This window comes from Balaenoptera physalus (assembly GCF_965194825.1).
Source record: "Balaenoptera physalus genome assembly, chromosome: 2".
Lineage (NCBI taxonomy): Eukaryota > Metazoa > Chordata > Mammalia > Artiodactyla > Balaenopteridae > Balaenoptera > Balaenoptera physalus.
The window spans coordinates 120551943-120574908 of NC_138883.1; the positions used below are offsets into that span (position 1 = coordinate 120551943).

General features: G+C 35.5%; 1 protein-coding gene across 9 annotated transcripts in view; it reads left to right on the forward strand.

The window, feature by feature from the left end:
• The window catches only part of SCAPER (S-phase cyclin A associated protein in the ER), a 467951-nt gene that overhangs the window by 266193 nt on the left and 178792 nt on the right, over nt 1–22966 (forward strand). Inside the window, exon 1 of one of the 9 annotated variants that reach the window (XM_082452604.1) lies at nt 1–22966. This exon is cut by the window's left edge and continues 14026 nt beyond it; it is cut by the window's right edge and continues 6534 nt beyond it. The exons of the other annotated variants lie outside the window; for them this stretch is intronic. The gene's annotated coding sequence lies outside the window, so the exon portion shown is untranslated. 9 annotated transcript variants of the gene reach the window in all.

Consider the following 22966-nt stretch of genomic DNA (forward strand, 5'->3'; position numbering starts at 1 on the left):
TTTAATAATGAAACATTGATTCACTGCCCTCAAGGTCCTGGACGATGTATTTTCTTGTTCAGTATAACAAGAAAAAGCAGTGCTGATTACTGGCTGATATGCACCAGTACAGCCAAATGGATTGTTTAAAGCCATTGCTTCCTTTTGATTGGTTGATATCTGTGAAGTATGTTGCTAACATATCTGAACATCATGCCTGAATAAAAGATAAGCAGTAAAGAAACAAAGTTGCATATATTTGCATATAGGTGCTTGTCTGTGTTGAGAATACAGGAAAATTCACAAATTCTTAAAACCAAAAAGATGGTAAATATTCCTGGTTACAGGATCCATTTACCAAAATAAGTTGTGTTCTTAGACACCAGTGACCAAAAACTACAAATGTAAAAAAGAAAAGCTTTAATCTCATTCTTAATAACAACAGAAACTATTATATGCCTAGGAATAACCTTTTTTAAAAAATAAGACTTTTAGGGATAAAATTATAAGAGTCTATTGAAAGAGTATTTCAACAAATGGAAATACTTGATGTTCATGATTGTAAAGACTTATAAAGTGTCAATTCTCTACAAATTAAAACATAAGTAAAATTCAGTTAAAACTGCAATTAACTTTTTCATGGAATATTACAGGATAATTCTAAAAGTCTTTAGAAAAATAAAGTTGAGAATAACTAAACCAATTTTAAATAAGAAATAAATGAGAGTTGGTGATATCATCAACATGGTGGGTTAACTATTTCCTGTAGTCTTCCCCCTTCCCAAGAACACCAATTTAGACCCAGGGGAAGTTCCATCACACTGTTGGAGCAAAAAATTTTGAGATTGGATACACTGAAGAGGATAAGAGGACGTGTCACCTTTATCAGTGTCACCTCTACCCCAAGGAGGCACAGCACAGTGCCATGAGACACCTTTTAGGCCTGTGATTTCTCCCAAGGAGGAATTGTGAGAGCGTATTAGAGTTAGTCTTCCCCAGCTGGGCAGGACGCTGCCAAAGAGACCCACTTCTTTTTAGCCCCATCCTCAAATCCAAGGTGTGCTGTGTGACTAGGATCTTGGGTGTGGCTGGGAGAACAGCAACTAGTGCTCTTGGAGAACATCTAAGGGACATGGATCCTACGAACCACATTGTGGACTCCATCAGGAAGCTCGCCCATGAGATGCTGAAGACACCTCGTCCTAGAATCCCTTCAACTGGTCCACAAGTACCCCAGCACCTCATCCACACACACCTACACCCCCTGGCCAGCTCCCAGTGCATGCCTCTAACAGCAGCAAGAAGAAACCTCTGCAGATGGCTAATGAGCAACACAGAAAGCTGGCCCAACTCTGGAGAATTGAGAGAAATCACCCAAATGTGAACATTCAGCACCACCCTAGGGAAAGCAAAAGGGAGGCTGTCAGCACATGGCCTGGCTTTGCAGGATCAAGAGAAGGCATATAATCTTAACATTCCCCCAGAAGAGGAACAAGAAGTATGGAGCAAGTGTATTCATAGTTCTGAGAAAACTTAGAATCCCTAACAGGGCTGACCAAATTAATTTTTCTCCTGAAGCCAGTCAGTAAAGAGGAGGTGATGGCTTCTTTAAACAAGAAGATAGCAATGCAAGACATGAAGAAAATATGATACCATCAAAGGAACACAGTTTTCCAGCAACCGACCCCAAAGAAATGGAGATGTAAGATTTACCTGAGAAAGAATGAAAAAGAGTGAAGGAAAACTAACAAGAACCATGGTCTACCATTAAGAAAAAGTCTGCATTATTATTAGGAGAAGGGAGAGAAGGAAAGGGTCTCTTGAGAAAGCTTACTTAAAGAAATAATGCCTGAGAACTTCACAGATATGGGAATCTGGGAAGAGTTTTGGACATCCAAATTCATGAAACTCATAGGTGCCCCCAAAATTGCAATCCCAAATGATCTTCATGACACATTATAATAAAATTGTCTAAAGTCAAAGACAAGGGAATTTTTAAAGCAGCTAGAGAAAGAAAATTCTTCACATACAAGGGATCTCCCCCCACCCCCCACCAATAAGGCTATCAGTGCATTTCTCAGCAGAAACCATGTGGGCCAGGAGAGAGTAGGATGATATTTTCAAAGTGCTGAAAGAAAAAACTGCCAACCAAGAATATTTTACTCAGCAAAGCTGTCCTTCAGAAATGAAGGCGAGATAAAGACTTTCCCAGATAAACAAAAGCTGATGGAATTCATCACATTAGCCCTACCTTATAAGAAGTGCTGAAAGGAGTTTTTTAAGCTGAAATGAAAGGATGCTAATTAGTAACATGAAAATATAAAACTGGTAAAGTTAAGGTCAAATTTGAAATACTCTAATAATGTAATGTGGTGTGTTAGTCACTTAACTCTTGTATAAATGTTCAAGGACAAGAGTATCAGAAGTAACTATAGCTGCAATAGTTTATTAATTATTACACAATATAAAAAGAGGCAGCAAGTTGCACCATCAAAAAATAAAATGGGGAGAGGGATTAAAAAGGTAGACTTTGTATGCAATCAAAATTACCAGTTTATAAGAAACTGTTATAAGTTGTTTTATGTAAGCCTCATGGTAACCAAGAAACAAAACCCCAAAAATAGTACATACCAAAAGAGGAAGAAAGGATAAGGGAACTACAGAGTAGCCAGAAGACAGTAAGATGGCTTTAGCAAGTCCTTACCCATCAATAATTATGTTAAATGTAAACTGGTTAAATTCTCCAATCAAAATGCATAGAGTGGCTGAATGGATTTTAAAAAAGACCTCAGTATATGGTGGCCACAAGTGACTCACTTCAGCCTTTAACAACACACATAGACTGAAAGTGAAGGCGTGGAAAAAGACATTCCATGCAAGTGGAAACCAAAGGACAGCAGGAGTAGCTACACTTATTTCAGACAAAATAGACTTTAAGTCAAAAATTATAATGAGAAAAAGAAGGTAATTATATAATGATAAACTTATGAGTCAAATAATCAAGAGGCTATAAAAATTGTAAATGTATATACATCGAACATCAGATCCTCTAAATATATAAAGTACTAACAAGTCTGAAGGGAGATATAGACAACAATACAAGGGAACTTTAATATCCCACTTTCAATAATGGATAGATCATCCAGATAGAAAATCAATAAGGAAACACTGGACTTAAACTATACTTGAGACCAAATGGACTAATAGACACAGAACATTTCATCCAACAGTAGCAGAATACATATTCTTCTCAAGTGCATAGGGAGCATTAACCAGGATAGATCATATGTTATGTCACAAAACAAATCTTAGCAAATTTAAGAAAACTGAAATCATACCAAGTATCTTTTCAACTGCAGTGGTATGAAACTAGATATCAAGAACAGGAGGAAAACTGGAAAATACACAAATATGTGGAAATTAAACATTCACACTCCTAAACAACCAATATCAAAAGTGAAATTTTAAAAAGATCTTGAACGAAAATAGAAGCATGACATATCATGACTTATGGGGTTCCATGAAAGCAGCTCTAAGAGGAAGTTTATAATGATAAACATCTACATTAAGAAAAAAGAAAGATCTCAACCTAATTTTATACCTCAAGTACCTAGAAAAGGAAGAAACTAATCCCAAAGTTAGTAGAAGGAAGGAAATAAAAATGATCAGGCCAGAATACATGAAATAGAGAAAAAAAAAATTTAGAAAAGGACAGTTAAATTAAAAGCTGATTTTTGGAAAAGAGAAACAAAACTAACAAATCTTTAGGTAGACTAAGAAAAAAAGAGAAAACTCAAAACCGGAAATGAAAGAAGAGACATTACAACTGATAGCACAAAGGATCATAAGAGACTACAGTGAACAATTACACACCTAGAAAATGGACAACTTAGAAGAAATGGATACATTTCTGGAAATGTACAACCTCCCAAGAGTGAGTCCTGAAGAAATAGAAAATCTGAACAGAAAAATAACAAATAAGGATTTGAATCAGTAATCAAAAACCTCCCAACAAAGAAAAGCCCAGGGCCAGATGGTTTCACTAGTCAGTTCTACCAAACACTTAAAGAAGAATTAATTCCAGTTCATCTCAGACTATTCCAAAAAATCAAAGAGGAGTGAATACTGTCTACTCATTTTACAATGCCATCATTACCCTGATATCAAAGCCAAATAAGGACACTACAAGAAAAAAAAGTGTAAGTCAAAATTCCTGATGAATGTTCATGTAAAAATTCTCAGCAAAATACTAGCAAACCAAATTCAACAGCACGTTAAAAGGATCATAAACCATGATCAAGTGGGATTTTTTTCCTAGGATGAAAGAATGGTTCAGCATACACAAATCAATAAATGTGATATACCACATTAATAGAATGAAAGGTTAAAATTATGTGATCCTCTCAGTAGATCCAGAAAAAACATTTAACAAAATTCAACACATTTTAATGATAAAAACTCTCAACACATCAGTTATGAAAGGAATATACCTCCACATAATAACATCCATATATGAAAAGCCCACAGCTATCAACATACTCAATGAAAGATTGAAAGCTTTCCCTCTAAGACCAGGAATAAGACAAGGCTGCCTACCATCACCACTTTTATCCAACATAGTACTGGAAGTCCTAGCCAGAGAAATTAGGCAAGAAAGAGAAATAAAGAATTCAAATCAGAAAGGAAGAAGTAAAATTGTCTCCGTTGGCAGAAGATGTGATCTTATGTATAGAAAATCCCAAAGACTCCACCAAAAAAAGCTGTTAGAACTAATAAACAAAATCTCTAAAGTTGCAGGATACAAAATGAATATGCAAAGATCAGTAGTTTTTCTATACACTAACAAGGAAGTATTTGAAAAAGAAGTAAAACAATCCTATTTACAATAGCATCAAAAACAATAAAATACTTAGGAATAAATTTACCCAAGGAAGTGAAAAGATCTGTACACTGAAAACTGTAAGAAACTGATGAAAGAAATTGAAGAAGGCACAAATAAATGGGGAAAAAATCTCGTTCATGGATTGGAAAAATTAATATTGTTAAAAGTGTCCACACTACTCAAAGCCATGTATAGATTCAATGCAATCCCTATGTAAAGCTATAGTAATCAAAATAGTTTAGTGCTGGCATAAAAGTGGACACAAAAACCAGTGGAACAGAATCGAGAGCCTAAAAATAAACCAACACATAGGATGAATTAATATTTGACAAGGGAGCCAAGAATAGTCAACAGGGATAGGATAATGTCTTCAAAAAGTGGTGTTGGAGAAACTGGATAATCGTTCAAAAGAATGAAATTGGACTCTTTTCACACTCACAAAAATTAACTCAAAAAAAATTAACTCAAAATGGAATAAAGACTTAAATCTAAGACCTGGAGACATAAAACTCCCAGAAGAAAACAACAAGCAAAAAGTTCCTTGGCATTTATCTTGGCAGTTATTTTTTTGGATATGACCAAAATCACAAGCAACAAAAGCAAAAATGAACAAGTCAGACTATATCCAACTTAAAAACTTCTGCATAGCAAAAGAAACAACCAACAAAATGAAAAGGCAGCCTATGGAATGGGAGAAAATATTTGCAAACCAAATATCTGATAAGGGGTTAATCTCTAAGATATATAAGGAACTCCTACAACTCAATAGCAAATAATAATAATAATCTGATTTTAAAATGGGCAAACGGACCTGAATTGACATTTTTTAAGAACACATAAGAAGGCCAACAGGTTCTTGAAAAGGTGCATCATCATCATCATCAGGAAAATGTAAAGGAAACCCACAATGAGATATCACCTCACACCTGTTAAAATGGCTATTATCAAAAAGACAGCAATTAACAAGGGTTGGCAAGGATGTGGAAAATAGAGAAACTTGTACACTGTTGATGGGAATATAAATTGGTATACCCATTATGGAAAGCAGTGTGGAGGTTCTTCAAAAAATTAAAAATAAAACTACCCATATCATCTCGCAATCCCACTTGTGGGTATATAGTCAAATGAAATGAAACCACTATCTTAAAGGGATATCTGCATTCCCATGTTCATTGCAGTATTATTCACAATAGCCAAGACATGGAAACAACCTAAATATCCATCGACAGATTAATGGATAAAGAAAATGTGGTGTGTACATATGCAATGAATATTATTTGGCCATGGGAAAGAAGGAAATCTCCCATTTGTAACAACATGGATAGAGGGCATGCTGTGTGAAATAAGTCAGAGAGAGAATGACAAATACTGTATGATCTCATGTATGTAGAATCTAAAAAATCGAACTTATAGAACCAGAGAATAGAATGATGGTTGCCAGCGTCTGGGGGGTAAGGTAAATGGGAAGCTGTTGGTCAAAGAGTATAAGCTTCTAGTTATAAGATGAATAAGTTCTGGGATCTAATGTGTAGTGTGGTGGCTGAAGTTAACAATACTGTATTATATAGTTAAAAATTACTAAGAGATAGATCTTAAAGGTCCTCACCCCCCCCACACACACACAATGATAAGTATGTGACATAATGAAGGTGTTAATTAACCTTATTGTGGTAATCATTTCATAAAATATATGTATATTAAATCAACACATTATTTGATTAAACTTGATACCTTAAACTTGTACAGTGTTATGTGTCAATTATATCTCAATAAAACTGAAAGATAAATTTTGAAAAGATAGTCACTGGGAAAAAAACCCAAAGACTTAAACGAGACTTTTTTTAAGCTGTAGTAAATGTGTGATGTTGGTGCAGATAGACAAATACATTTGTGGAAAATATTAGCCCAGAAACTCTTTTACATATATAGGTGTGTGTGTGTGTGTGTGTGTGTGTGTGTGTGTGTGTATATATATGTGTGTGTGTGTGTATATATATATATGTGTGTGTGTATATATACCTATATATATAATACATACATGTACACATATACATGTATAGAGAGAGAGGATCTTGGTATTTGACATAAGTTGCATATTCAATAGTGGAGAAAGAATGAACCCTTCAGTAAATAGGACTGGGACAATTATTTTTCCATACTAATCAATCAATGAATGGACGTATGTGTAAGTGAATAAGTGATGGAATAAGACCCCTATCTCACTAACTTGAAAACTAATTCCAGGATAAGTTAAAGTCCTATATGTAAAAAGCAGAACTTTTATAATTTAGAAGAAATATAGTATATCTTTATGAGATTAGTTATAACATAATTTAAGATCTCAAAAGCATATATAATTAAGGTAACATGATTGACAACATTAAAGTAAAAAATGTCTTCAAATAATAACTCAAAGTTATATGCTATGAATGAAAAGAAGATATTTGCAACACATATAACCAGAAATTGGACTAGAAAAATATATTAAAGTTATCCTACAAATCAGTAGGAAAAAGTGAACCCATGAGGAAATTGAGTGGAGTCATAAAAAAAGAGAAATCCAGATGGCCATTAAATATTTGGAAAGATGTTCAACCACATTAATAGATTTCTGTAAATTTAAACAAGACACCATTTCACTCCCAGTCTGGTGAAAACTGAAAATGGAAAATACTAAGTGTTTGAAAGCATATGGTGAAAGGAATCCCTCATATACTGCTGGTGGGAGTATTAATTGATATACTACTTTGTAGAGCAGTTTGGCAAGATCTGGTAAAGTAGAAGCTTGCATGCCCTGTTTGACCCCCAGAATTCTATTTCTAGTTTTATACTTTGGAGAAACTCCTATACCTGGGTGCAGTGAGATCTATACAAGGATGTGTGTTCTATCCTCATTTTAATAGCAAAAGCCTAAAAATAACCTAAATGTCATCAGTGGGGGAATGGCAATAGGAGAATGAATGAATTGCAGCTTTGTCGTATAATAGAATACTATGAAGCAGTGTATTGATTCATTTATTTAAGAAACATTAATGAACTTTCAACTGTGTACTAAACACTTTGGATACTGAGGATATGATGGTAAGCAACACAAAGTCTTTTAAGTCATCACTTAAGTTGTGGCAGTTAAAATGAATGGAGGCAAAGAGTATGTTCACTTTGTGAAGTCATCAAGCTTTATACTTATAATTTATGCACTTTTCTATATGTATACTTAAGTAAAACATTTACTTTTAAAAATGTAAATGCAGTGTTGGCCAAAAAAGGAAAATTGCAAAAGTCTACATACAGTATATGCTTCCGTTTAGGTAACATTTTAAAATGCTCAAAGAAATGTTATGTTGCTAGAGAGGGAGGGAGGGAGAGAGAGAAAGAGAGAGGAAGGGTTACATAAAAGTGTAAAAGCACTAATAAGAGGTGTATATACCAATTCAAGATAGTTATTACCTTTGAGAAGGTTAGGAGGGGAAGGTAACCCTATTTGTTCTGTTTCTTTTTTAAAAATTAAGTCAATTTGAAAAAATAACATTTATTAAATGTGGGCAATGGGCACATAGATTTTAGTTATATTATTCTCTATATTTTTGTATATTTGAAATATTTTGTAATATTTCATTATTCTGAAAATATGTAAATTGAGGGAAGGAATCAAGTATTTATCCTGGCTTTTTTATGTAGATAGTATCTTACGGTAACCAAGTAATCGATATTAATAAATTAATAAAGAATGTTGAACATAGAAAATCACTAGTTCTGTAAATCCTCTAATGAAATGAATCTAGATAATAACCACCAGTAGATACTAAAAACAATTAGGTGTATAGTTAACTGGTCTTCTATATATAGGGGGACCTTAAGGAGACATAATTCACATACCATACGATTAACTTATTTAAGACATACAATTCAATGCTCTTTGATATATTCACAGAGATGCGCAGCCACCACCACAGTGGGTTTCAGAACATTTCCATCACCCTCAAAAGAAACCCTGTACCCATTAGCAGTCACTCCCCATTTTCCCCTACCCTTTCCATCCTAGGCAACCACTAATCTACTTTCTGTTTATATAAATTTGCCTATTCTGGAAATGGCATATAAATGGAATCATACAATATGTGGACTTGCGTGACTGGCTTCTTGCACTTAGCATAATATTGTTAAGGCTCATCCATATTGTAGCATGTATTAGTACAATATTCTGTCCTCTTTTTATTGCCAAATAATATTGCATTGTATGGATGTACCACATTTAATTTTGTTGATAGACATTTGAGTTGTTTTTGTTCTGGGGCTATTATAAATAATGTTGCTATAAACATTCATGTACAAGTTTTTGTGTGGCCGTATGATTTCATTTCTTTGGGGCATGTGTCTAGGAGTAGAATTGCTTAGTTGTATAGTATATTCTAGATTTAACTTTTTGAGAAACTGGCAAACTTTTCCAGATTGGCACTATTTCACATTCCCACTAGCAACATATGAGGATTTCAGTTTCTCCACATCCTTGTTAATTTCTGTCAATAAATAGATAGATACACAGACAGACAGACAGATATAGATATACTAGTGGGTGAGAAGTGGTATCTTGTTGTTATTTAAATTTGCATTTCCCTGTTAAGTAATAATATTGAACATCTGTTTGTGTATATTGGCAGTTTGTATATCTTCTTTGAAGAAATGTCTATTCAAATCCTTTGCCCATTTTTAAGCTGGGTTATTTATTATGGTTGAATTGAGAGTGCCCTTTATATATTCTGGTTATGTCTCTTATCAGTACTATGACTTACAAGTAATTTCTCCCTTTCTTTGGGTTGTCTTTTCACTTTATTAATGGTGTCCTTTGAAGCATAAAAATTTTAATTTTTATTAAGTCCAGTTTTTTTTTTTTTTTTGGTTGTTTGTGGATTTGGTGTCTTATTGCAAAATCATGATATTGAGGTCTTAGTTTTCATGGCATTATGGAAGTCCCTACCTTATGAGTACAAGCCTTCCCAAAATAGAAATCAGAAAACTATTTTTCCAGCCTCCCTTACAGCTTGGCATGGGCCTATGATCTAAGTTCTTCCAATTAGAAGCACCCATGCCAAATTTTGCATCCGAGTCTAAGGAGGTAAGGAAGAAAGGCACTACAAAGAATCCATTCCAGTAAGGGTAGCAGCAGATACATCCAGTTCTCAGATTTCAACAATGACAGGATTTAGAAGTAGTACAGTTCCTTCTGTCCACAGTGCAAAGTACAGTGCTGTGCCCAGCAGTTGTAAGCACAGTGTCTACACTGAAAATCTCCCTCTTACCATTAGTAATTCATTCCTGAAGTGAATCCATTATGTGTGAGAATGCTAACTGCAAGTCTGTTTCCCATTATTTTAAATGAGAAAAAAAAACACATTACGTTTTAAACTCCAGTTTCCTAAACTGTACTAAAACACGGTAAAATGTATATGTAAGTAATAGACACATTACAATGTAAAGTGTCTAAAACATCATAACGATTAATATGGTTGTTAGTATTTTGCTTTGCATACAGTAGCATATTACATATTCCCTTTGTTGTCAGTCAGTGCATTTTTTTGAAATGTCTACATGTGATCCTGACATTTATGAGTTCTATTTGGAGTGTAATTCAACTTGCATATCATTGTATTTAAAATGTATTGAGTTCGGGGTACATATAAGTTTTCTGTGTACATATCAACTGAAAAGCTTTGTAATGAGAGATAAGTGCATTCTATCAAGTTTGGGTATTAAAAACCAAGAGGCTTTGTACCAGGAAAATGTTATCCACAGAAACACTCTTCAGAGGTATGCCTGTTTTTATTGAGCACCTGTAATATGCCAGGTACTGTACAAGGGATGTGATTCTTGTCTACAGGCCCATATTTTAAATAAAACATAGTCGTGTTTCCTCACCCTGTCCTAGATACCCTAAAAGTGATATAGAGGGTAAAAGAAGCAGAATTCTTTCTTTTTTCTTTAACCAGATAAGCTCTACCTCCTCCTCTCACTTTATGGAAAATTGTAAAACAGCTCATCAGATGAGTTATGGATTCCAATCTTAGCTCTGTTTGGGTATAACCCTAGGCAAGTCACTTCCCTTCCCTAGGTGACAATTTCTTCATAATATGAGAAGTAGATTGAATTAGAAGATCTCTAGGGTTCTGTCCAGCTCTAAAATTATGTGATGTTTTGCTTCAAACACGTATATGTAAATCATATAAGCAGAAAATATTCAAATGAGTGAAACAGTTTTAAAACTTCCCCCTTCTAGAATATTCAGAATTTCCCTAAATAGCTTTTATCCTGTAATCGCTCTCAGAAAAACCCAGGTGTTCCCCTTGTTTAGAAATTGTGTACTGATCTTAACAGGGTAGGAAGACAGTGATCAAAAACTGTTTTTATATCTATTCATTTTGTTAATTTAAAATGTTACCAGCAAGTATTAAGAAAAAACACATGAACCACAAAACTGATTATTAACTTTTCATCATGTATGTTTCTAGGTGAATGTCTGTAATAAGAAAAGGTCAATGAGAAGATAAATTCCACAGTGTTAATAGGCAAGTCCTCATTGGAGTATTTTTTTCTTTTTCCAAGCATTACTCTGCCACTAGTGAAGTCTCATTATTTCTAAGTGTCCTAATCAATAAGGTCATGAAAGATTGATTTCAGGAGCTGTCACTGTGTTTATGACAAGAAACATGTAGAGTCATTTATAGGAGTGGGCAGTAATTCTCCTGTTAACTAGTAAGTCAGGGAATCAGTAAGCCCATCTTACATGTCTTTAGGTGGTGAGGAGAATCTCAGTGGTGTCCGTCACTGACAGAGGAGGAGGCTAATATTGCTAATTGAATTTCCGTAAAGAGAACAGAAATATACCATCATGTGCGGGGAAGGAGAGAAGGAACAAATCCATACAAGTCTCCAATATGTATGAGTTGGTTGCATTGATTTTCCTCTGCTAATGGTACGGGATGGATACAGAATTGTCCTCAGAAAATAAAAAGTTGATTACAACAGCTCTTTTCCACTTAAAACTTTCAGAAGCAAACTACCAATGTTTCAAATAAACATATATGTATTTTAAAATAAAACATTTTAGTTTTATTCCAGTAAAGTAATGTGTGTTGGTAGAAAATGTGTAACACTTAAACATTTTCTTAGTATTTCTTACGGACATGACTTTAAGAACCACACAATTTTCTATCATATGAGAGTACTATAATTTATTTGGTTAATCATCTGTTTGGGAGACCTTTAGGTTTACTATAATGTATGTTGACTGTTAAAAACAAAGTTAAGCAGTACAGAAATACGTAAATAGAAAAGCGAAAGCCCCTTCATTTTTCCCTCCTAGTCCCTCATCTCAGACATAACAGCTGTTAAGGAGTTTGGAAAATATCCTTCCATATTTTTTGTCTGTTAATATTCTTATGCGTATACATACACATATACTTTTTCTAGTTAAAAAAATCAAGCTATATGTATTGTTAGTCATTTATTTTCAGTTAGTAGCATATTATGAATATTATTCCATGTGAGCACATGATCTACCTAATTCTTACCTTTTTAATTAGCTGGGCTTATTTTTCAATTGAAAAAAATGGCAATACATGGCTTAAAAAAAATTAAACCATCCAAAAGGGAATTCAATGAAAAGCAAATTTCTCTTTTACTTACCCTGGAAATTCTTTTTAAAGACTGCATAGTATTCCGTGGAATAGTTGTGCCATTGACTTATTTAACCATTTCCCTATTGATGGACTTTTGTTGGGATTTTTGGGGGGATTTTGCTTTTTCAGATAGTGCGTCAATGTACATCTCTGTACCTGTGCCGTCGTGGACTTGGGCTTATTTTCCAGGATAGATTTACTAGGTATGGAATTGAAATTCTGATTTTAAAAAAGCCAATTATATATACTTCATACATGTTAAAAAGTAGTGACCTTCTTAGCCAGTATAATTGAGATCAATTGTAGTTGATCAGTTAAGCCCAAAGGTCAAACCAAGGAAATCATGGTAAATGATACCTAAGTACTTTAAATATTTTGTTTCAACACATAAAACATTTCAGTTTATGTTCATTCACCAGTCTTCTGGTGTAGAAGCAAGGCTTTTCTTTGTGAATAGATCTCTTCTTTGGAATTCCATTCCATTATTCTTACATGAGTATTATTACCTATAATACAATAGCTACAGATTTCACATTCAGGTTTTTTAAAGTGTAAAACCATCTGAGTTCATCCTAGTCCTCTAGATTTTTATGTTTTTCCCCCAGTCCTTTCACTTATCTCACTTAGACCTAATTTGCTGGCAGTTTTGTATAGCAGCTGCTATTATCGAACCTTTCTGAAGCATTCAACTTAGTTTTCACAGAAATGTTTTTTTCCTAATGTGTCATTAATTTTCTTGACATTTAGTTAAATTACATAATATGGTGAAGAGTCAATTAACATAAACTTCTTTGGGAACAGATAGAACCTACGCTGTGTGTGATAACACTCAGAGGCAAGATGTTCACTGGGATGTAGGCATCAGTCAGCATGTTTTACAGGAGGAGTGGAGAGTGTCCCATAAACCATCATTGTGGCCAAGTGGAGAGCAGCTGAAAGAATTTTGTACTATACTAATTCACAAGCCTACCTATGGTTTGCAAGGGTCCATTTCCACTCATCCTTGCCGACACCAGGTATTATTAATCCAAAAGGCATCTTAAAGCTGGAAAATGTTTGTCAGTGAACAACAACAAGAACAAAACCCTAGCACTTATTGAGCATCTACTGTCATAACACTTTCCTGTGTTGTCTCATTAACCCATTATAGTAACACTATAATGTTATCTGATGTTATCCCCATTTTTAAAATAAAGTCACTGAGACAGAGAGATTAACTAACTTGGCCAGGGTTTACACAGTAAGTGGAAGAGCTGAGATTGAAAAATACTTTTAAGCCTTTTTATTTGACATAATAAGTTTATTGCACGAATGGGATATTCAGTATTTCAATGTCATATATTTCATATAAGAAGTTAAAACATTCTGGCAAAATATAGAAGTAGTCCCTGTAGAAATATGAAATTTTTTGTATATTTTCCTTTCATGAAATATTCTTTCAGAATGGTTTATAAAATTTATTCACTAAGTATATATTGAGCCTACAAGGCACTTTCCTGGTTTTACAAATTATTGGAAGAAAGTCATAGAATGTTAGAAGTTAAGTAACCTTAAGAGTTATTTAGCCAACTCTCTCATTCTTTTGTTTGTGGAATATGTGAATGAAGTGTGCTGATGCTTTAAGTCTGTAAAGGCCATACCAATATAGATTAAAATTGGAATTTCCTACACTCTTAGTGGAAGAAGATAACGTGGTCATGGCATGGGCATGATAAACCAATCAGTCTATAATCCTAAATGTTAAACTCATTTCTACAGGACCTACTGAGTGTGTCTGCTCTAGCATGTTTTCATTGTATAAATTAAGAACTGTATTTCTCTTTACATTGAGTTTTACCTTTTGTTATAGTTAACATCCAAATGTAAATAAGAAAGACAGACACACACCAAGTTGCTAAGCCACAGTTTCTGAAAAATGTTTCGTTTGATAACCTCTTAATTATGGGTTACCTTGAATTCTCACATACTACGTCCCCGTGATTATGTTTTTGGCATTGCAATTCCAAAAGAAGAAAAGCTAATCTTGATTTTACCCTATGATCTTAAATTTTCTTCAGAAGGGAAAATATTAGTAAGTGGCAAAGTTTGTTGAATAAAAAAAATGACCTACAGATCTTGCTGAGTACTTGCGTTAAGTATTTCTGCAGGACATATTTCTAGAAGTAGAATTATAAATTGCACGTTGCATCCGGCATTTTGTGAGACGCTCTACTTCTTTCCCGGTCTTTTGAGATCCGCAGGTTAGGGTAAAGTCCTAAAGCATGTAAATTGATGTTCAACTGAGCAGCGAAGAAGAGGACTGCAGTCCCTTCTCCACTGGGAATCCTAGCCAACCCAAGAAAAGGACAACAGCAGGAAAAGGAACTGTAGCAGTGATAACAGTGAGCTTGGAGTGCCCATGGTAGATCCCCGTTTTTCTGATTAGAAATCTCTATGGCAAAATAAAGGACTGGAAATTCCACTGTTAGAAAACCAGCTGATGTGTTATATCCTCTGGAAGACTTCCCTGCCAGGCTGCCCTTTCTGTACCTGTACACACACACACGCCTGCCTGTCATCACTCTAGATTAGCTACTCTTGCTTTATAATCTCATCCATTCATGCTTACCTCTCATAACACTATCATTAGTATATTGTATTGGTCTCAACTCTGTGCCTCAGAATTATTCAGGAATTTTTTTTTAAGTAAATACAGATAACTGGGCGATTCTCTCTTCTTTTTTGTTATGTTTGAAATTTTTTATCATAAAAATTAAAAAGAAAATGATGCTTTGCATCCACCACAGATTTACTAAATAAAAATCTCTACCAGTAATTTTGAGATACAGCTAGGGTGGAGACTCATTGCTATACCAAAATATCTCACTTGCTTGTTTGTCTTCTTAGAAGATTGTAGAGTCCTTGAGGATCCTTTTGTCTCTGAGTCCCTAGGACCTAGCCCAATGTCTGACATATTACTAGATGATCAATAAAGACTTACTGAAGAAACAACAAAATTAATGAATGGATGAGATTATCCTGTTAACTAGGAAAAGGGTAAAGAGTAAGCTAGTGGAGTTTGTATACATAATGTTTTTAATAAGAAGGTCTAAGATATACTATCCAATTTCTTTGAGGATAGAATGAGAAATGAGCCAAAATGTACGACTTCATAGACTATGAAAACTTTATTGCGTGTAAAGATTACTAAGCTATTTCAATAAATAGGTAATTTATGAAGGGTGTAGACTTCCTTTCATAAGATGGTAGCTAGGCATTTTGTCCTGTACACTGGGAATTTAGGCTAAAGCCATCCATGATGTGTAGTTCTAGACTTTGGGGCCAGGACAAAGTTGGTGGAAAATTTTAGAATTAAACAGTCACAGGGTGAACCAAACCAAGACTGTAAAGTTTTTACTTGAGGCTATTCTAATGTAGGTCTTAGGTATAAAAATGGTGCTGAGCATCTTGACTGATGTAAAAGGCAAAGACGGGGAAGAAACAGAAGAAAAAGCAGCAAAGTTTTACCTGGGAGGAGCAGAAGCAGATGGAAGCTGGCACGCAGATCGATCAAGAAATAGGTTAGTACTAGGCTGTGACTAGAAAGTGTTGCTGAGCTGCTGTTTCTCTGGTATTGGGTGTGTTCAGGGGGCAGGTAGGTAGTTGAGAAGAAACCATAGAGGGCTTAACATATGACTAATATTCTATAAAACACAAGACTGATCTAACCAGTGGGAAGAACTATAGTAGGTAAACAAATTCATGTGCTTTTGTCTTTGATTTTATAATTACATGATTTACAAAATGAATCTAGTGGTTTTGATTTAAAATATAATGGTACAGAATGAATAAAGCTATGTCAGTTTTTATTTTAGCTGATTGATCAAGGTAAAATATACAGATTCTTTTTTCATTGGCATAGTAGGAATATCTCCCTTCTCTAATCTTGAGAAGAGGTCTTTGAAGTGCATTTTACATATTCTAAATATTGGCTGAATGACTAAAGAAGATTAATCTTAATAAATTCACTAGAAAAAATTGACTTTAATTTGCCATATAGTGCAGTATGAATTGCCTTATATAAAACGTAGAAAATAATTTAGTTGATATTTATTGTCAACTTTAAGAAGCCAAGTCCTTGATTTTGGACTCTCACTTAATATATTTGTTACCATGTCTTGAAATGACCGCCATTCCATTTTATAAACACTTTTTTACATATCTAGAAATTAAAAAATTTAATATGTCTGTCCTTCATGTTGAAAGTCATCATTAAGGTCTAAGTATATGTAGCCCAGGCATACAGATACAGGAATTGTAAACATTTACAGGCTGTCATAAAAATTCAGTCAGCGATATTCTAACCTTATAACTTATAAATATAAGTATTATTTAATTTAACCTTATATCATTATAAAATAGTAGAATTTGGTTTGCAGTGCCACCTTAATTAAAAGGTAAGTTGAAGTTTTCCAGAGAACTGGGCTGGACTTGCATAACTTTTCAGGAAGGCCGTACAAAGAAGTAATAACAATTATCTCCCATAGAATTTAGTAAATGAAAGAATGGATTCATTAAGTTTTTTAGAAAATTAGTTATAAATTTTATTCCATACTCTTCCACTTAATGTCACTGAAAAAACAGAAATTAAGGTTAATAGATTTTAAAATTCGGCTCCAATTAAAAACTGTCCTTTAAAGAGAAAATTTCACCTTTTTTCTACTGGTTAAAAACTGTCCTTTAGAGTAAAAGAAAAATTTACCCTTTTTCTACTAGTTTCTAATTCTTTTGTCTCTCATATTACTTATTCTTGCCTCAACTAAGTTGCGACAATACCTTTCGGTGCATATTTTTTCAAGACTGATGACAACACTTATGACCTCCCAAAGCTGCTCCCTTGGTGACCACTAATGGTTTATCTAGTGTCAAACAAGATCTTTGTTTTCTTGATTTTAGATAAATTTGCAGCCCACTGCTTCACCAGTCACGAAGTCAGTTGTTTACATTTCAACAAAATGTTTGTCGTAACTTTCAAATACAGAGGAACTATAGACAGACGGTGTTTATCACGTTGTACAGACTGTCAGAAATGGTTGGCCTCAACATAACTGAGTCGAGCTCAGTGTTTACATTTTCATCTGCAAACTGTCAGGCCTGCTCACTATAGTGACCAACTGCAGCACGAGAAGATGAATAGCACAGAATTTTTATACTAGTTGCCATGTATTGCTCTGAATTAGTCTTTTTAAAAAAATGTGTTTTACAGATGATGGCTAAAGGGTGAGAAGAAGCCATTCCAGTATTAGAAATTATATTACTATTTTGGTTAATGACCTTCTTCCAAAAGTGAAATGTGGAAACTCACATGTAGAATGTGTTTCCTGTGGTGATATTTTTTCCAGTCATCTCCAAGTTAGGTCAGAAAAATGTGCTGACAAGTATACAGAGGAGGAGTTTTTAGAAAGGAGGAGTGGCCCTTTGCTTGCACTGTAGTCATGTCAACTATTACAGCCAATTAAAGCCTGTTTCTCAGTTTCAGGTATTTACGTAATCTTTTATTGAGCAAAGGTTGGGGGGGGTGTATAAATAAATTGAATGTTGCTTAAGATCTGTCCAGAGATCATATATATGTATATAAATATTGACATACTGAATTTTTTTTTTTAATTTTTTTTTGGCTGCGTTAGGTCTTCATTGCTGTGCGCAGGCTTTCTCTAGTTGTGGCAAGTGGGGGCTCCTCTTCGTTGCGGTGTGCAGGCTTCTCACTGCGGTGGCTTCTCTTGTTGCGGAGCATGGGCTGTAGGCATACGGGCTTCAGTAGTTGTGGCACGTGGGCTCAGTAGTTGTGGCTCACGGGCTTAGTTGCTCTGCGGCATGTGGGATCTTCCCAGACCAGGGATCAAACCCGTGTCCCCTGCACTGGCAGGCGGTTTCTCAACCACTGCGCCACCAAGGAAGTCTGTGACATACTGAATTTTTAACGGTACATTTCATTCCCAACGGCCTCCATACTGCTTCTTCCTCTGAGACACCTACTCCCTGAAGCCATCCCCTACTTGTTCTTCAAAACTAATTTCAGTAATCACCTTCAGGAGCCTTATCCCAGTCCACTGTTTGATTTTAAAATCCTTACCAAGTTTTGTCATAGCTGCATAGTACAATTTGTCATTTCTACCTCATAAGATGATTACTGATTTTCTTGTTTGTCTCCCCTACTAAAACTGGAAGCTTCTAAAAGGTAAGGGCTGTTTTATTTAACCATGTGTCACTAGTGTAAAGCAGAGTGTTTGGCATTTAGTAGGTGCTAAATAAATGTTGAATTATTTAATTTAGGACATCGTATTTCTGCTCTAGAACGCTAGCATTCATGGCCTCCCTCACTGGTTCTTCATTCCCACTTCTCCAAGGGCATCAACCCTTGTTAATCAGAACAGTATCCTCTGTATTGTGCTTATACCATCTTTTCCTTTCTGCATTTCCTTGCTTCTGTAATAGGCCCCCATTTCCTCTGTTTATCTGTGCCTACTGTTTTCTTCAAGATCACATTCAAGATACATTTCCTTTAGAAAACCTATGATTAACTCAGTCCTTGAGGCTTTCAAGAGTACAGTGAGCAGTATAGGCCCTCAGGATACTTAATGAAAAAATAAATGAGTAATAGATAAATTGATGAGTGGAAAGTCAACATTAGACTGCAGACTTAAAAGAGAAAAATATGTTAAACGAAAAGGAAAATAAATGATGGGAAAAATAATCTCAGTGGAGCTTGAATGTTAGTCATATAGTCATCTTACTGCCAGTGTAGTCATCTCTGTGACAAGGGAGAACAGTGTCACAGAAATGATAAGCCTCAGCTTCTTGCTCCAGATGTGTCATTACCTGGTTGTATGTGCTTGGGAATGACAAAACCTTTTAGCCTCAGTTTCCTCGTCAATGAAACAGTGATTTTCAGGGTTCTTCGAGCTTTCCAATCTTGGACTCTTACAGATACGTGAAAGTAGCAAACTGGTTTTTGGGTGGAACTATTTAGAAGGCAGATTGAAACTTAATTAGCGTTATGTCTCTGGAACCATACTGTGGAAGCTGCTTCTCTGCTGAAAGAGTTGTATAGTCATGGCAAGGGGAGTTTTAAGTTATTATGTGACTAAAGAAGAAAAGCGTTGTAGGATTTCAAGACAATGGTTACATCATTCAAAGAGAATTTAAATGTAATTTTTTCTCTGACTGCCTCAAAGCACAATTATAGAAAGGTAGAATATGAATTAGAAAGTTTTTGGCCAGCATAATCAGAAGGTGGTGGAATCTCAGAATAGATGTATGGTCTCTCCAACCCCACAATAATAGTAATAATGCTTATATTTGCAGATGGCATCATGGTTTCCAAAGAATCTTTCTCATTTCATTCCTCATATGAGAAGATCCTCTTACAGAAGTTAGACCAAAGCTGATGGGCCAATAAGAGTTGGAATGAGGATAAGGAAACCAAGGGTACCTAGTGGGGGGGTGGCAGGTGGGAGAAAACTTATGTTCTATCTACTCCATCTTAGAGAAGATGTTTATTCTTGCTGGGGGATGCTTTTGATTATCTGTGTTTCTCTACCATGCCCTGATGCCAAAGGGACAAGGAATCTGCTGAGGAAAAGAGCATGGACACAACCCAGTCATCCAATTCATTGACTTTACTAAAGATTGGTAGATAGGCCACTAGCTTTCTGTGGAATCCTGAAGGCTTCCTTTACTCAGAGCCAAAAGATACTGGGAACGTAGAAGAAAACATCTCTGGACAGTATGATTCAATAGGTGCAGACTAATAATTAACACTTATTTTGTGCCAGGTACTCATCCTAAATTTTTAACATAAATTTAACACATGTTATCCTCACAGCAGCCCTGTTGCTTTTACTATCCCCATTTTACAAATGAGGAAACGGAGGCACTTTTCCAAGGTCCCACAGCAGATAAGTAGTGAACCAGGGATTGAAAACAAATAAGTTGCAGCCTGAGTCCAAGCTATTAATCACTACAGTGTACTGAGTAAAGCAAGTTGATATTTATCTTGCTGCCTCTTACTTGCCTGAGCTAGCATCTGGGTGTGACTGTCCCTTAACTCCTTTGGCCAGAGAGCTTCACACATTCTCATAAGCCACAACTACAAGAGCCATATTTCAGTCTCAGATATCTTTTTGGAGGGAGTATATTTCCAGCCCAGTCAGGAAAACAGGCATCTCATCCCAAGTGGTTTGATCTTCTGATTTCCTCTACCAACTTCAGTAGATTCTCCTAGCGAATTTTACTTAAGGGTCTATATGCCCTCAACTTTTGCTAAAGTGTTCAAGAAATACCAGTATTCCTGAAGGCTAACATATTTATAGTCATTTTGTTTAATTCTTAGATTTACAGACTTCTACCCTAAATTTTTGTTACAGTCATCTAAATCATTGCTTTTATCTGTAAAGTTCAGAACTGATTCATAAATATGTTCTTTGTGGTTTGGGTTAAATATATATACACACATAACTTTAAAGTTCTTCGATTACAAGAAATGTGTCTTCTCGATGTTTCTTCCATCATTAACATACCTCTCTGCCTCTCTCTCCCTTCGTTCCTTCCTTTTCACTTTTTCCTTCCCAATGCTGTAGGTTGGTCTGTGAACAATGGTACATAATTAACATACGATGGTGATGATTTCCAGATACATAGCCCGTTCACAGGAAACAGATGCTCTCTAGTTCCCCCAGTGCACACTCAGAAACCATGTGCAGGTACATATACTCACTTTTTTATTTGGAAAAAACGTAAAAAGAACAAGATCCTCATAAGTAAGTTTGACTATGAAGGGTTTGATAAATTTGCCATAGTGTCTTTGGAACAGATCTTTCTAGACAGTGGATGCCTCGTACATGATGCCTTCAAATTTTTCTCATCCTCAGACCACATTTAGATAATTTGGGTTTGAAAGGTTCAGGACATGGTTTACAAGGAGGCAATGCCTACTCCTCTTTCAAAAGAGTATGGTGACCAAAAAGTAAATAGGATGCCTGAGAGTAGGATTCACCTGGTCATTGAAAACCAAGGAGTCACATGGTCATTGAAACACAGAGATAAGTTATAGCGTGTAGATAATTTAGTTGATGGATGCAGACTTTATTGTGACATATCCTGCCTTTCATTTTGGAAGGATACTTCATCTCTCTCCTAAAAGACATTTGATGTTTATTATGCAATATGTTCTTAGGGGAGCATGTTCCTTCATTCCTGAAAACTATGTTTAAAAACAGATCCTTGGGAAGTAGATCATTCTTTCAATAAATATAAATGCCTAATGTATGTGTCACACTCTGCCCACAAGGTGCTTCAGTCTAATAGCTGACTATAGAAAAGCAAAGAGGCAGTTAAAATACCATATAATAAGTTGTACAATAATAGGTCTCCTTGCTTCCATCCTTGCTGCTTTCAGTCTGCCCTCTACACAGCATCCAGAATGATTCTTAAGTCAGATCACATCACTTCCCTACCCAGTGCCTGCCAGTGGCTTCCCAATGTATTTGAAGCAAAAGTTAAGGTACTTACAATGGCCTAGAAAGCTGTAGATTTGCCCCACTCTTTACATCTCTGATTTCATCTCTTACTACTCTTCCCCCTCACTGACTCTGCTCTAGCCTCGTGGGCCTTGCTATTCCTCAAACATGTCAGTCCTCTTCTGCCTCAGGCCCTTTGCACTTACTCTTCTCGCTGCCTGAAAAGCTCTTCCTCCAGATAGCTGCATGGCTTATCCTCACCTCTTTCAGGTCTTTATTCAAACATCATCTTCTCAGGGGGCCTTCTCTTACCATCCTTTAAAAATTGTAACCCTCTTTCCCTCCACGGCCCCTAGCCCTTCATCTCTACTTTATTTTTCTCTGTAGTCCTTATCACCATCTAACATACTCATTTATGTTGTTAATGACTTTCTACCCCAACTAAAATAGAACTTTCATGAAAGTAGGGATTTCTGTTTGTGCTTAATAAATACTTGTTGAGTAAATGAGTAAAATTTAAATACTAGGTGCTATGAGACCACATAATCCAGTAATTGATATCAGAGGAGACCTTACAACAAAGCTAAGACTTGAAAGATGAGTAAAAGGTTTGTAACAGAGTGTTTCAGGCAGAGAGAACAGCACTTGCAAAGACCCAGAGAAGCGCACAAGAGTGTGTGGTACTTTGGTCATTTATCATAACTGGGACGTAGCAAGGATGGGGAGTGGTAAGCAGTGAAACTGGAGAGATAATCAGGGACCAGTGAAGGGTCAGATAAAGACAGTGGGAGCCACTGAAGGACTTCAAACAGGGAGCGAAGTGAGTAGCTTTGCTATTTCTTTTGGAACTATCCTTCAGTGTGGTGAGTAGATTGCAGGAGGCCAAGCTTGTAGCAGTAAAGCGTTTTAGAAGCCTATTTTGGATATTTAAGTGA